The sequence below is a fragment of the Cryptomeria japonica genome, chromosome 10, assembly GCF_030272615.1.
Source record: "Cryptomeria japonica chromosome 10, Sugi_1.0, whole genome shotgun sequence".
In the NCBI taxonomy this organism is placed as follows: Eukaryota; Viridiplantae; Streptophyta; class Pinopsida; order Cupressales; family Cupressaceae; genus Cryptomeria; species Cryptomeria japonica.
Genome location: NC_081414.1, coordinates 438,531,501 through 438,547,332, shown reverse-complemented (window position 1 = coordinate 438,547,332; position 15,832 = coordinate 438,531,501).

Here is a 15,832-nt window from a genome sequence, read left to right as displayed (position 1 = left end):
CTTTGTTCGACATCATGTTCATCGATGAAAACTTGCATTTCGATGAGTGCTTTATGAGTTTCTTCGGTAATGATATTCCTTCGAAATCACTTTTTGCCCCTTTTTTCTTTTTGCTTTTACCTTTTCGATGAAACTTGGGGTATCGATGAGTGATTTTCTATATTCATCGAAAGTGACTTTTTGCTGAAATACTTTTGTTCGGTGCTTTACATGCCTCATTTCGATGAAAATACTCTTTCGATGAAACTTCTTTTGCAGTGCTCGATACAATTTTCTGGCCGAAAACATCTTTCAGTCTTCACGCCTATGGGAATATATATTTTTTATATATTTTTTTATTTTCAAATATAGTGATCAACAGCGGCTCTGACTGAGGATGGAGGCATATTGAATATGTCTTCAAGAATTCAGAATCTCTAGTTAGCGTAGATACATGATGGTATTTACAATGGAAATGGATCCTAATCTACTGTACATGTGATATAGTGTGATTAGAAAAAGAAGTTCTTTAAGAACTGCCCATGTACTGGCAATCCTTGGACCTCCCCTGTTGCGTTTTGAAGCAAATAAGAATCCTCCCCTTTTTTGTCTATAATCACATATGGGCCGATCCACAGGGCTTCAAATTTACCATGCTTGCCTTTGTCTTGACTCCTGGCATTCCACATTAAAACCCAATCACCTACACAAAATTTTCTGTCTGATGTCCTCTTGTCATACAACTTTTTCATTTGATTTTGGATCCTGATATTCTGCCTTTGAGCTTTTGCCCTGACTTCATCAAGTTCTACCAACTGCATTATTCTTTCTTGTGATGGATCTTCAACATCTATCTCTTCTTGAATCATAAATCTGTGTACAGGCAAGAGGTTATCCAAAGGTAGTCTGGCCCTTTTGCCATAAACCAGTTCAAATGGAGACTTTCCTGTAGATTTTTTCACAGTTATCCTGTCTGCCCATAGTGCAAGATTCAACTTCGAATCCCATGCTTTTTTGTTCTGTCCCAGTATCTTTTTAATGATTTTTAGGATATTCTTGTTGCTTGATTCAGCTTGCCCATTCCCCTGGGGGTGGTAAGGAGAAGAATGTGATATCTTAATGCCATATTGTTCACAAAAAGTGTTGAATTCCTCTGATCTGAAGGACATGCCATTATCTGAGATGATCCTTGCAGGAACACCGAATCTAGTAATAATATTCTCCATTAAGAATTTTATCACCACCTTGCTAGTGGCCTGTCTGGTAGGTATTGCCTCCACCCATTTGGTAAAATAGTCTGTAGCAACCAATATCCATCTGTGTCCTCCATTGGATTTTTCTGATATTTCCCCTATAAAGTCTATTCCCCACTGTTGAAATGGTTCCTCAGCCAACATTGGTCTCAGTGGGAGTGATCCTTGATACTTTGTTTTATTTGAAAACTTCTGACAAGCTTCACACTTTCTGACATATCTATAAGAATCATTGAAGACACATGGCCAATAATATCTAGCTCTCAATATTTTATGTGCTGTAGTCTTAGCCGAGAAATGGCCACCACAAACCCCATCATGCATTTCATGAAGAACTTTGTCTGCCTGGTAGTTGTCTAGACATAATAACAATATCCCATCTCTATTTTTCCAATATAAGTCCCCATTGATAATCACATATCTTGCTGATTTTAGCTTCAAAGCTCTCTTCTAACTATCGGTCATATCATCTAGACATTTTAAGTGCTTAAGGTAATACATGATATCAGTGTACCATGCTGTTTTCTCAATACTGAAGTTAGCTTCTTCCCATCCAACCTGATTCACACCAGATTCCTCAATTTCAGTTTCTGTCATGAGTTTGGCCAGCCCTTGTCCTTTGATAACCTGTGAAATTTTGAGTTCAATGTTAAATTCTTGTATCTGATTGATCCATTTGCATCTTTTGCCCGTGACCTCAGTCTGTCTGAAGATATCTTTTACTGCTGCATTTGGGACATAAGCTATAACTTCAGCCCCTACTAAGTATGGTCTAAATTGTTTCACTGCTTTGACCAAAGCATAGGCTTGCTTTTCATTCAGTTCATATTTTACTTCTGAAGGGCTCAAAGACTTGCTAAAGTATGCAATGGGCTGCTCATACCCTTCTGAATTTTTCTGTAACAACACTGCTGCTATAGTGTGACAAGAGGAAAATGAGAATATCATAAAAGGTTTACCAAAATCTGGGGAAATTAGTACTGGTGCCTCAGAAATTGCTTTTTTGATTGCCACAAAAGAATCAATTGCCTCTTCAGTCCAGTCAATTTGGGCCTCTTTCTTCAACATCCTCACTATAGGTTTTACTATGTCTACAAAATTCAAAATGAACCTTCTCACAAAATTAATTTGTCCCAAGAATGATTGAATGGCTTTGATAGTTCGAGGGATGGGAACCTTGTTGATAGCTGCTACTCTCTAAGGGTCAATTCTCACCCCCTCCTTGGATACTATGTGTCCAAGTAGTTTTCCCTCTTCAACACCAAAGTGGCATTTCTTAGGATTCAAGGAAATTCCATATTATAAGGCTCTTTTAAATATCTTCTCAAGGTGTTCACAATGATCATCAGCTCTCTTTGAGTACGCAGTCAGATCATCTTGGTATACTACCATGATTACATCAATCAATTCTGCAAAAGCCACATCCATTGCCCTTTGAAAAGTAGCTCCAGCATTAGTCAATCCAAATGGCATTCGTGCATAAACATAAGTGCCCCATGGGGTTGTGAAGGCTGTCTTATATTTCTTAGTTTCTCTAACTTTCACCTGATTATAACCTGAAAATCCATCCATCATAGACAGCAGCTCACACCCTGTTACCCTCTGCAGCATGTTATCCATATTTGGCAATGGATAGTTATCCTTTAGAGATGATATGTTTAAATTTTTAAAGTCTACACATAATCTAATATCCCCATTTTTCTTCCTGACTGGTACCAAGTTAGAAACCCATGTGGAATATCTACATGGTTCAATTATTCCCGCGTCTTTCATCTTTATAATTTCTTCCCTCATTTTTGGTAACAATGTTGGATTAATAGGTCTTTGCTTTTGTCTGAATGGTTTAGCTTTTGGTTTAAGTGGTATCTAATGTTGAAAGAGATCTTCCTTGTAAGCTTTGAGATCTTCATAAGACCATGCAAACACATGTTTGTATCTTTTAAGCAACATTATCAGTTGTTGCCTCATAGCAGGAGTTAATTTTTTTCCAATAAAAACATTTCTGGGGGCTCCTTGATTCCCTAGGTTGATTTGTTCAACATCACTCTCTTTAACAGCTGACCCTTTGGTTTCAATCACATCTTGTGCATTAAAAGTTCTTTCTAATGCTACTAGGCCTCTTGGTAGTTTATTTGACTTCAGTTGTATAATTTCATGTCCAAATAAAGTTTCCTTACCTTCAGTTTTTTCCACAAAGTCATTAAAATTTATAGCTTGAGCCTGATAATGATCAACACACTGTAAGAAGTTCAGCAGATCTGCATCATCTTGAAACACTTGCCAATTATACAAGTTGTCAGGAACAGATGGTCTTACTTTCATCTCTACTTCAGATATCCCAGTTAGCATTATATCATTGCCTTTTAATGCAATATTTGCTAAAAAATCTGCCATGATGTTTTTTGACCTATCTATCCAGGTTATCTGAAAAGCATCAAAAAGCTCCATGGTATCCCACACAGCATTCCTGTATTGTTTCAGTCTTAAGTGTTTTGAGGCATATTTTTCCTTTATTTGTGAGACTATCAATTCTGAATCACCAAAAACACTTATCAATTTAATCCCATGTTTGACTGCTATGTTAAGACCAGTGAGTAGAGCTTCATATTCAGCAATGTTATTTGTACATTCAAATAACAACTTGAAAGAATATTTGTAAGTTTCCCCTGTGGGTGAGATAAAAAGGATCCCAGCCCCACTTCCTTCCTTGCTACAAGACCCATCAAAGAACATTTTCCATATCTGACCATCCTTTTCAGTCAGACATGACTCAATGGGGATCCACACTTTAAATTTAGGTTTTGTTAACTGTACCTGGAAGTTGTCCATATCAGTTTGTAAAAAACATACTCGGTTCACTGCTTCTTCCATGTCTTCTATGATATATGTGGACCGAGGTTCCCTGTCAATTTTTATTTCCTGTCCATTTATTGGAATCATAGCATATGACAAATCCAGCTGCACATATCCACCAATCATATTCGACCATTGTCTAGACAATAACATTCCATAATTTGGAGGAACATCTACCACTGTGATATCTGTTTTATATGATGCTTCTGGACAGGCTGCTAATCTGAACTCTACATCCTTCATGATACCAACCACTGGGACTGATCTGTTGTCCATGGCATAGCATTTCCCAAAGGTAGTATCAACTTCCAATCCTAGTTCTTTCATCACCCCAACAGGCATGACATTTATGGCCGCCCCTGAATCGATCATACAATTCTTCACCCTTTTGTTGTTTATCACCAAAGTGAGATAAAATGGGTCTACTTGTGTTGGGTTTTTAGTTATAGTGGACCCTAAGTATATAACTGGAGCCATTTTTTCATTGTTGTCACTTGTTGGGACCTCTTGTTTCTGTTCATTAGTCTTTTCTTCTTGGACACCTGAAATCATCTCCAAAGTTTTTTCTCTATACTCAGGAAACCTCATTATTTCCATCAATGGAACAGAAATTTTTAATTGTGTTAATGCAGTTCAGCTATCAAATGAGGTAGAGTGTTGTGATGAAGGGAGCTTTACTGTTTCTTCCTTTTGAACATTAGGACCCTTCTTATTATTCTTTGGTACAACCTCCTTAGTCATAGCTGCTTTGTTTATTCGCTTGAGTGTCTCATCAGTTTCTTTCATAAAAAGACTAGTAGGTTTACCTTGCTCTGGATTCACTACCCTATTCCTTAAATCATAAGTCCTTTTTGCTTGTGCAATGACATAAGCTGTAATTCTTCTTTTTTCTTCCTCAGTAGGGATTCTGAGCTTAACACTTTCATTTTTGCTGGTGGTCACAGGTAAGACAGAGCATTGATCAATATTCATGGAATCTGACCTTCCTTCCTGACTAAATGATATCATATTAACAGTTGAATCATCAATATGTTCTTCATAGCTATCCTCCTCCTCTTGCAATCCTTTTGCTACTGCACACAAAGAAGAAGCGTGTGGCATATTGCAAGCATAACACCACATGTCATCATCTTGAGTATAATTTACTGTTCTTTTTAAAGGATCTGGAATTTGTTGACTGTCTCTGTGGTTCCTGTCTACTGGTTTTCCATCCTTCCATGTGGTGTTATAAGGCATGTCATGTAGTCTAGGTCTCTCAGGACGGTAGTATTGCTGCTTCTCTGTTTTGTTTACTCTTACAGATAAATCTTTCAGGGCATTTAAAACTTTGTCAAGCTTATCTTCATCTCTATTAGCCTTGGGTGCTCTAGGATTGTATAACCTTGCATCCGCTCTCTTTCCCACTTTACCAGCAGCCTTTCTGTTGTTTTCTATAACAATGGCATCTTTCATAACATCCCGGAGGTCTCTAGGATTTCTGGTTCTTAGCTCATAGTTTGTTTTACTGTCATAAGCATTGATATAATACAGAATGCTCACCTCAGGTACTGGTTTCATTCTGTTGGAGATTTTGTTTAAAACCCTGTTAAATCTTTTGTTAAAATCTATCACTGATTCATTTTGCTCCTTCTTTATACTAATGATTTCGTGCAAAGCGAACTCAGGGCTGTTATGGTCTCCATTCTGCTCAAGGAACAAATCTTTGAATCCTGCAAGATCTCTAATGGATGCATCAGGCAACGTCCTAAACCAATCTCTTGCATCTTCTATTAATGATTGCATAAACAACCTGATCTTGACATCTTCATATGGTAACCCAAAATCCTCAATTACTGCATCAAAAGCTTTATAGTGAGCCTCACCTGAAACTGCATTACTTCCTGTGAACTTTGGTATCGCTGTCCTAATTTCATTTGGGATAGGATATGGGTACACCATCATTCCTGAAAAATCAAACTGCCTCATTTGCTCCATATTTATTAGTCCATGCCCTCCATGAGGATTCCCAAAGTTTTGGTTCATATTACCATATAAGGGTATTTGATTTTGATAAGGAAGAGGGTATTGATTCTGGTGTTGATATTGAAACTGAGTTGGGGGTGGATGTTGGTTATAAAATTGACCAGGGGGTGGGTACTGATTATTAGTATGTAAACTTTGCTGGATTGGTGGTGCACTTGATTGCACACGATCATCCCTTCTGCTACCAAACAAGGGATTCTCATAAGCTTTGAAATCATTACCCTTTGTTTTACCCACTCCTTGAGCATATGTTTTCTTGTAGTTGTTTACATCTTTATTAAAGTCAACCTCACCAACATTTATGCCCAACTTAGCACACAACTCCAAACATTCTTGAGTCCTTCCTGAATCTCTCATCTCAGCAGCAGCCTCCATCATTTGTCTAGTTAAATCTGTAAATCTATCTGCAGGGTCTGCCATACTTGATCCTGATGGAGGTGGTGTGTATTGTCTGGACCGTGCTTCGTGATTTTCAAAACCAGGGGGAATTTGACATCGCCCCTTTTGAGCTTTATATGCTGCAACCAAATCCTCATTCACCGGGCTTGAAGTTGTTGTTCTATCTTGTTTTCTTAAGGGCGAATGTTGGCTACTTTCATGTTTATACTGGTTGTATCTTTCTCTCATGGAATCATTCATGGGTTCTTTATTTTTGTTCTTTTGTTGAGAGAAATCTAATTGGGATAAAGATTGTCCTTTCGTGATTGATCTTGTTCCGTGCATTGATATTTTTAATTTAGAGTCGCCACCTCTTTCTTAGAGGACATAAATTACTTCTTTCTTCTGTGTTCTATCCCACAAATGAGTCTTAATGATTTTCTTCAGCAGAGTCGCCAATCTGTTGAGTCTCAAATCAACAGATTGGATAGGTTCTAAGGAAATGCCAACTCCTATGATCAAATCCTCCAATTGACTTGGCCAACATATAGAGTGAACCTGTTTGGTTGCTATCTCTCTTGCTTTAGGCTCTGCAGGACCTAGGCGGGTATACCTATTCACTGAATGTCTCCAATAACCAGTGCTTTTTATAGCAGATGTATTATCCTAATCTGATATCTCCTGATTTTTGAAATGGCATAAGTTCCTTGAATGGAGATATAGCAGATGAGTTCAAGATTGTTGTTGTAGAAGCTATTCGATCTATGTTTTCTAACTACTTCTGTTTTCTTTTAAAATAACAAATGGTGAAATATAATGATGAGTGTAATCTATTTTGACCAGTGCCTTCTTTGCTGTTTGGGCTACAGAGTCATTGTACTTTCTTCAGGACTTATTATGCGAGTCTGTGAGATAGTTTTTTAATCCACCCTTTTGTAGACCTGTCGGTTATTATCTCTTTTGAGATCAATTTGAATGCTTATATCATGTGTTGATTGAATGAATTTAACCCTACCTTTAAGGGACCAATCAATGAAGTACTGCAAGGAACAATTACAATTCGCAAGCAAAACTTTTGTTTCAACATTATAATATGAAGCACAGATTTGATTTCAAGAATATGAATAACCTTATCACTTTAGATAATATCACAGACGATTGCCAAAACAAAGTGAAATAATCCACAACACATACGCAAAGAAAAGCAACAGTTCATAGCATGTATTCCATCGAAATTTGTAAAACTTACAAGCTGTCATACATCGCCATATTCTTCTTATCTAATCTCTATTCCCTTACATTACAAAAAACATTCTCATATATATATGAGGATGAAGGCTTTTCACGAAGAGACACGACTTTTCACAATACTAATCGTTAATTTGAATATTTCTAAACTTAAGCAAAAAGAGATTCAAGAGCCCCAAATGATGAATGTAATCATCGTCTTTGAAGGTTTTGATTCGAGGAATTTGTTTCTTCAATTCATCTCCCAGCGACAGATACTTGAATATTATCTGGTTAACAGTAGGGGGCATATCCTTACTTCGATCTATCTCTGACAAGGCCCAATCCCTGACGCTGATGAGCTCTTTTTGCAAATCCTCCAAGGATATCACTTCTCCTTCTTTGTAGACGGAAGGCATTCCAATGGGTTTCTCATCATCCAATTCCTTTAAATCTCTTCTCAGCGTATCTTCAAGTTTGATATGATTTTCCATATACGCAGTCCCCTCGGCTTTTTCCTCTGGTGTCATGGCATCGACATTGTTTAGTACTTCATGTAGTCGTGCTTTTAACCTCTCATGCTCTGTTAACGCTTTTATCGTTCCATTGTATACTTTCCAATATGGTTCAACCTGTAAGAGCATGGTGTTAAACCGATGTCCGATGATATCATTGACCAATTTGTTCATCTTTTGTTGGATACTGTCTGCGCGTTTATTTGCCTTTTCTGCTTGATACTTCCAGTACAGAGCATCAGAGACATCGTCCAAGCTACGTCCCGCGGGGTATGAGGTGTACTCGCTGATAGGAGTCCCTGTCTCTAGTTGCAATACTTTTGCCTGCAACTTTTGATTTTCCTCTTTAGATTTTTCATATAGCCCCTTATATGTGACGTTCTCTCTGACCAAAAACTCTGTCTGGTCTAGGTTCAATCTTGCAACATCCAGGTTGAGCTTTGCAGTGACCCTAGGATCAGTTTTCCCAACTTGATGAACCATGAGGTGTCCGAAGGTTTCTTTAATGTCTACAATGATAGGCCTCTTCCCCTTTGGATATAGTGCCCACTGTAGGAGAGCTTTCTTGTCTGGATCATATCCAGAGCCTAAGAACAATTTGTCTATCTCCTGAGGCATCACCTGTTGTTTCAAATCTTGCTTCTTCAGGAAGCCATCAAATAAAAGTGCTGAATTTATATCCCAACCGGAGAAGATAATTACACTGGCCTCTTTTAATAATTTCCTCCCTTTCTCAGGAGTCATGTCTTTCATGAGGACATCAATTTCATCCTGTAACCTCTTCATCTGTTCCTCCTCTGGTCTTCCAGCCATGCTTCGTTTTACATGAGCTCCTTTGTATTGGTACAAAAATGAGAGGAACTCCCTAGAAGAGGCAAATCCATCATCAGCAACGAAGTCTTCATGCTCAGTCATTTTGATATCAATAACAACCTTGATGTTAATCTCGCCAGTGTCCATATTCATTTCTGCTTCAAAACCAGGAGGATAATCTTCCCTAGGAGAATCAGGTGGGATACTACTGGCAGTCGACTTTGGTGACATGTGAGCTAGGGGCTGACTGTCCTTCTCAATATTAATGAAATGAAGGAATTGTGAAGGCACTCTGTGCATAATTTCTGCTTCATGTTGAAGCAGCCTTTTAGCTACTTCCAGAGGGTCTTGGAGATTTCCAATTAGGTCTCCATCTATCATTCCCCTAACCCTTTTCCATTTGTAAGCCTCCCAAACTAACTCACTCTTTTCTTTCAAAGCTTTGGCCTCCTCTCTTTCAAGGTTCTTAATCAGGTCATCTGGCATTTTGGCCACATGTATTCCAGCTTTGAGTTTTTGTGATGCGCTGGCAGCTCTTATATATCCTTCAGGATCGAAGTTTTCCCTAGGCTCAGCCAGAGTCATGCCATAATAGTTTAATTTATTCTGAAGTAAATGATAACTTTTCGAACTCTTAACAATGAAATCAGAGAAGACTAATAAACCTAGAACAATAGATTGTTTACCGAAGTCTGTAAGATGCTTAGCACTGGCAATAGATAATTGTCTGATAATTTCAAGGCTAGCCACCCTGTTTGGCACCGTAATCGGAAGCATGTGGGGTTGCCCTTCATATCCAAATACCCTTATTTCTGTGTGATTGTCATGGCAATACCAATCACCCCAATTATGATCAATCTGTGACTCTGGAGAGAAGTCCTTTGGTCTGAGGAACCTCTTGATTTCAGGGGACAAAGTGTAATCCCTGTGTTGCCCAAAAGCTCCACTAAGAGGTTTCACAAAGTATTCCTAAAAGTGCCAATATTGGTTGTTCATGAACCTCTGGTCCCATGCAGATACCCATAACTGAACCGGCTTCTTCAGACCATTCTTATCATAAGATCTAATGCTGAACTCATCTGACCAGAAGTTAATTTCTTGTCCACAATAAAGAATGATATGCGTTAACAAGGAGTACAATGAAAAATGAATATTCACAAGGTCCCCTTTCATCTTTTCTAATCCATGATTTAAGGCATTTGCAACATAAGTGGCAAAATCAAATGACCTAGGGTCCTTTGACTGTAAATCAGCACACAGAACCATAACCCCAATATCCATGAGTGGATGAGCCTCTAGGCCTAGTACCTGGGCTGCAGCATAATATGTATACTTGAAATATGGATGGAAGTGGTTGACATCAAACGACACCTTGTCATCTTTGCCAAACGGAACAAATGACCCACCCACTTTTGGCCTGTGAACAGGTAGTCTCCAAGTCCTGTAGATATTTTCCAAACTAAAGAATTCCTGTGAAAGTTTCTTCATATCGATATTCTCCTCTACTTCCCAGTCCAAATCAAAGACCATATCAATAGTCTGTTTTTTAATTACTACTAATGTATTCCCTCAGTAATCACATATGGTTTTGGTTCTTGGGTTGGAGCAATCTACCAGAGCTTTCATCAATTCTACGTCTACAAACACATTTGGGACTACCAATTTGCCTAAGTTCTTCTTCCATAGATTACTTATGGGTTCTAGTGCATCCCTTCTTTTGTAGCCAAATAAGAATAACTCATGCCCTCTGATTTCAGTCCAAATGTCTCCTAGATTTTCAAATCTATCCTCTAATCCTTCTTCTTCACTTTTAATCTTTTTGGACCTTACGCTAGACGATGGACACTGGTCTAACAAATCCTGAGTCAGAGCTCTCCCTTCTTTCTTTTGTCTCTTGGGCTTCTCTTTAGGGTTCAGCTCTTTTCCTTTCCTACTCTTTTTAGAAGAAGAAGACGAAGGTTCCATAATTACAGTAAATACGAGAGATAACACTTACTTGGAAGAATGCTCAACTCTTCTGGCTATCGTTCGCAAGTCTCCGCAAATTCTTCACAGTTTTCAATCTTTTAGCATCGATCTGGTTCTTACGAAAATTCACTCAGTTCAACTGTAATCGTATGGGCAACTTGTGCACAGTTAATGTTCTGCATCTATAACGGCTACTCAAGTGTTTAAACTTAATTGTAGATGTGACACTCTTCAATTGGGCCTTTAACTCTTTCGCGGGAAGTACAGTTCACTCAAAATGCTCATATTTCAAGTTATCGATGAAACCCTTGTCTTCGGCCGAGTGTTTAAATCTTCCATTGAAAGCTCATTTTCTTCGATACTATTGCTTCGGTGAAAAGCTCATGTTGAGAAGCCGCTTTTAAGACTCATCGAAATCAGTCTTTCATCGATAAGCCCCTTTTCGATAAGTCACTTGCAGTTTCCATCGAAATCATTCTTTCGATGAGTTTCTCTCTTCAGTGAAGGCCTATGTATGTTCATCGATATCCCTTTTTCATCGATATCCCTCTTTATCGATGAAACAACTTTGCCTTTGTTCGACATCATGTTCATCGATGAAAACTTGCATTTTGATGAGTGCTTTATGAGTTTCTTCGGTAATGATATTCCTTCGAAATCACTTTTTGCCCCTTTTTGCTTTTTGCTTTTACCTTTTCGATGAAACTTGGGGTATCGATGAGTGATTTTCTATATTCATCGAAAGTGACTTTTTGCCGAAATACTTTTGTTCGGTGCTTTACATGCCTCATTTCGATGAAAATACTCTTTCGATGAAACTTCTTTTGCAGTGCTCAATACAATTTTCTGGCCGAAAACATCTTTCAGTCTTCACGCCTATGGGAATATATATTTTTTATATATTTTTTTATTTTCAAATATAGTGATCAACAGAAGAAATAAAAATAAGGATCAAGTATGAAGGCAACACTAAGGCTTTAGATAAGATGTTGAGCAAACAAAAGCAATCCAAAGACACCGATGGCTTCGGTTTTGAAGATGGTCAAAGTTCAACTTACAAAGGTAAATCTGACAAAGAAATAATATTCACTTCTTGAATTGAAGGTGAAGGAAAGAAGACATTCACTGTAGGCAAGGATACCGGCAAAATGACATATGCAGACGCTGTTGGAAATCATCATTCAAACCGGTATGTAGAAATGAACTAGAGGCCACATTTCTTGCATCAATATGCAAACTCAAGGAGGAATGCCAGAATTGACTGAGAAGGATTCATCAGATTCAACAACATGAAGGGAAGACCCCCAATGAGGCAGTTCCATTCAAGACCAAGACAACCCAACCGGTATGTTTCAGACTTTCATGGTTACGATTACAGGTGTAATAAATTTGGGTACAAAATAGCTAACTATAGGTTAAACAATAAGCCTTCTATGAATTATGAAAGTAGAAATTCATTTAATGCACTCCGGGATATGAATGTTGTCTGCTATCAGTGCAATGGATATGGTCATAAGAGTTTTGATTGTAGGAAGAACAAATCGACACCCTACAATAATTTTAAGGACGTCCCCTTTAATGAAAATGTAAAATGCTAAACATGTCAAGAATTTGGACACATAGAAAAATTATGCAAAAAAAAGAAGATCAAGAAAATAAAGGCAAATTCAAATCAAGAGTCGGTAACTAAACCCGAGTTGAATATAGAAGCTGACAAGAAGAAGGAAATCAAACTAGTTTGGGTTGAGAAAGAAAAGAAAAAGGCAGAATCAAGTCTCATAGTGTAGACTGCATTGCATGCTGAAAGGAAAAATGTATGGGTAGTAGATAGTGGTTGTTCAAACCATATGACAAGTGACAAAAAGAAATTCAATAAACTTGAAGATTGGAATGGTGGATCGGTAAGATTTGGAGACAATTCCTCCATCAAAATAAAGGGAAAAGGAACTCTAAGCATTGATGGAAAACTGAAGGCACATGACGTATATTATGTGGAAGGCCTCAAACATAATCTGTTGAGTGTGAGTCAGATGTGTGACAAAGGTTACAAATTCACCTTTGACTCAACCAGTTGCCAGATAAAGAAAAACAGTACCGACAAAGTTGTGGTAGAAGGAAAGAGAACTGATGGAAATGTTTATAATCTGAAGGAATGCTATGAGTCCCAATGTATGTTAGGACAAGTAGATGAAAGTTGGCCATGGCACAGAAGATTAGGCCATATAAATTTTGATAACTTAGTTCCAGTAAGAAAAAAAGGATGTGTGAGGAATATTCTACCCATCATCAAATCGATAAACACATTTTGTGATGAATGTGTAAAAGGTAAGCAAACAAAAGTGAGTTTCAGGACAAAGGAGCACAACACCTCAAAGCCACTTGAAATTGTGCATATAGATCTTTGTGGTCCAACTCGAACAAGAGCACTTTCCAGTGAAAGATAATTTATTCTCTTCATTTATAACTACTCAAGGATGACATGGGTCACCTTTTTGCAAGATAAATCACAAGCATTTGAAAGATTCGAGATCTTTTAGAAGATGGTGGAAAAAGAAAGTGGGTACACATTAAAATGTCTAAGATCAGATAGGGGTGGAGATTTCACATCAAATGAATTTGAAGATTATTGTGAAAAACATGGAATTAGAAGGCAATACTCTGCTCCAAGAACACCATAGCAAAATGGTGTGGTAGTAAGGAAGAACAAGACAGTCAAGGAGATGGCCAGAACAATGTTAAATGAGGCTAGTCTGCTAGACACTTATTGGAAAGAAGTTGTTCATACTGCTGCATACACTTTGAACTGGGTTCAATTAAGAACAAACAACAAGATGACACCTTATGAGTTACGGTATGACCGGAAGCCATCAGTCAAATACTTCAAAGTATCTAGAAGCAAGTGCTTCATCAAGAAAGATATGGATGGTCTAGGAAGTTTTGACTTTAGGAGTGATGAAGGAATCTTCCTTGGTTACTCATCTAACAGGAAAACCTACAAATGCTACAATAAAAGACTAAGAACAGTCATTGAAAGTGTGCATGTAAGAGTTGATGAGGATATGTACAAAGGATGTCAACCTCACATTAACTGGTATAATGACTCCGGTGATGAAAATGATGAAGTCCAGTCTGACACTAAACCAGTGGTATGATCCCAGAAGGCTCCCAACCGGTATGTACAACTGAATCACCTGGAAGAGAAAATTCTGGGAAATAAGAGTGATGGTGTGTAGACTAGAAGAAGACTTGCTCAGAATGATGAACAAGTCAACCTATGCCTCGTGACTGAAGTTGAACCCAAAACTTTTAATGAGGCTAGCAAGAGACAAGAATGGATGGATGCCATGGAAGAAGATCTGCACTAGATTGAGAAGAGCAAGACTTGGGAATTAATCCCAAGACTGGAAGACAAGAACATCATTGGCACAAAGTGGGCCTACCGAAACAAGATGAATGAAGAAGGTAAGATTGTAAGGCATAAAACTAAACTAGTGTGCAAAGGATACTCTCAAGTAGAGGGGATTGACTTTGAAGAAACATTTGTACCTGTGGCTAGATTAGAAGCATTTAGGATGTTTCTAGCTTACTCTTCCTACAAGGGCTATAAAGTATACTAAATGGATGTAATATCTGCTTTTCTAAATGGAAATTTAGAAAAAGAAGTATACATGGAGCAACCGAAAGGATTTCTACTACATGATGATGACATTTGTGTGTTGATTAAAGAAGGCTCTGTATGGTGTAAAGAAAGCTCCTAGACCATGGTACTCAAGATTAGATTAGTATCTAAAGGAGAAGGGATTCAAAAAGGGAAGTGCTAACAACAATTTGTACATAAGGAAAGATGGGAATCACATGATTATTATGGTTGTGTATGTAGATGACATCATCTTTGGAGGCAACAAGGATACTCTTTGCAAAGAGTTTGCTGATAAGATGCAGTCATAATTTGAGATGTTGATGCTTGGTGAATTGACTTACTTTCTTGGTTTGTAGATATTATAGAAAGATAAAGGAATCTTTATCTCACAAGTCAAGTATGAAAAGGAGATGCTGAAGAAAATCCAATTGGAAGATTACAAACTGGTAAGTACCCCCATGGTGACCGATAACAAATTGAGAAAGAATGATGAATCATCGGTGGTGGATCAGACTCTATACAGATTCATGATAGGCAGTCTACTATATCTAACTGCTTCAAGATCCGATATAGTTCAGGCAGTATGCATGGTAGCCAGATTCCAAGCTGTACCAAAGTAGTCACACATGAATGATGTTAGCAGAATTTTTAGGTACCTACAAGGAACACTCAGCTATGGTTTGTGGTATCCTAAACAAGGAGATTTTATCTTGGAAGCATACACTGATGCTAATTGGGCAGGATGCATTGATGATAGAAAGAGCACAAGTGGTGGTGCATTCTTTCTTGGTGACCGGTTGGTCTCTTGGCATAGCAAGAAGCAGGACTCAGTCTCTCTATCCACTACTGAAGCTGAGTACATTGTTTCTGCTACATGTTTCTCTCAAGTGATTTGGATGAAGTAGACTCTCAAAGATATATAGGGGGACATCACTAAGCCTGTTCTCATTTGGTGTGACAATTAGAGTGCAATCAACATAGCAAAGAATCCTGTCATGCATTCCAGAACAAAGCACATTGCTATCAAATATCATTATCTCAGAGAGAAGGTTGAAGGACAGGAGGTAAGGATGGATTATGTCCTACTGGTGAATAAGTGGAAGACATTTTCACCAAACCATTACCGGTAAGAACTTTTGAGTACCTCTAACACAAGTTGGGAGTTGTATCATCTGCCTAGGCAG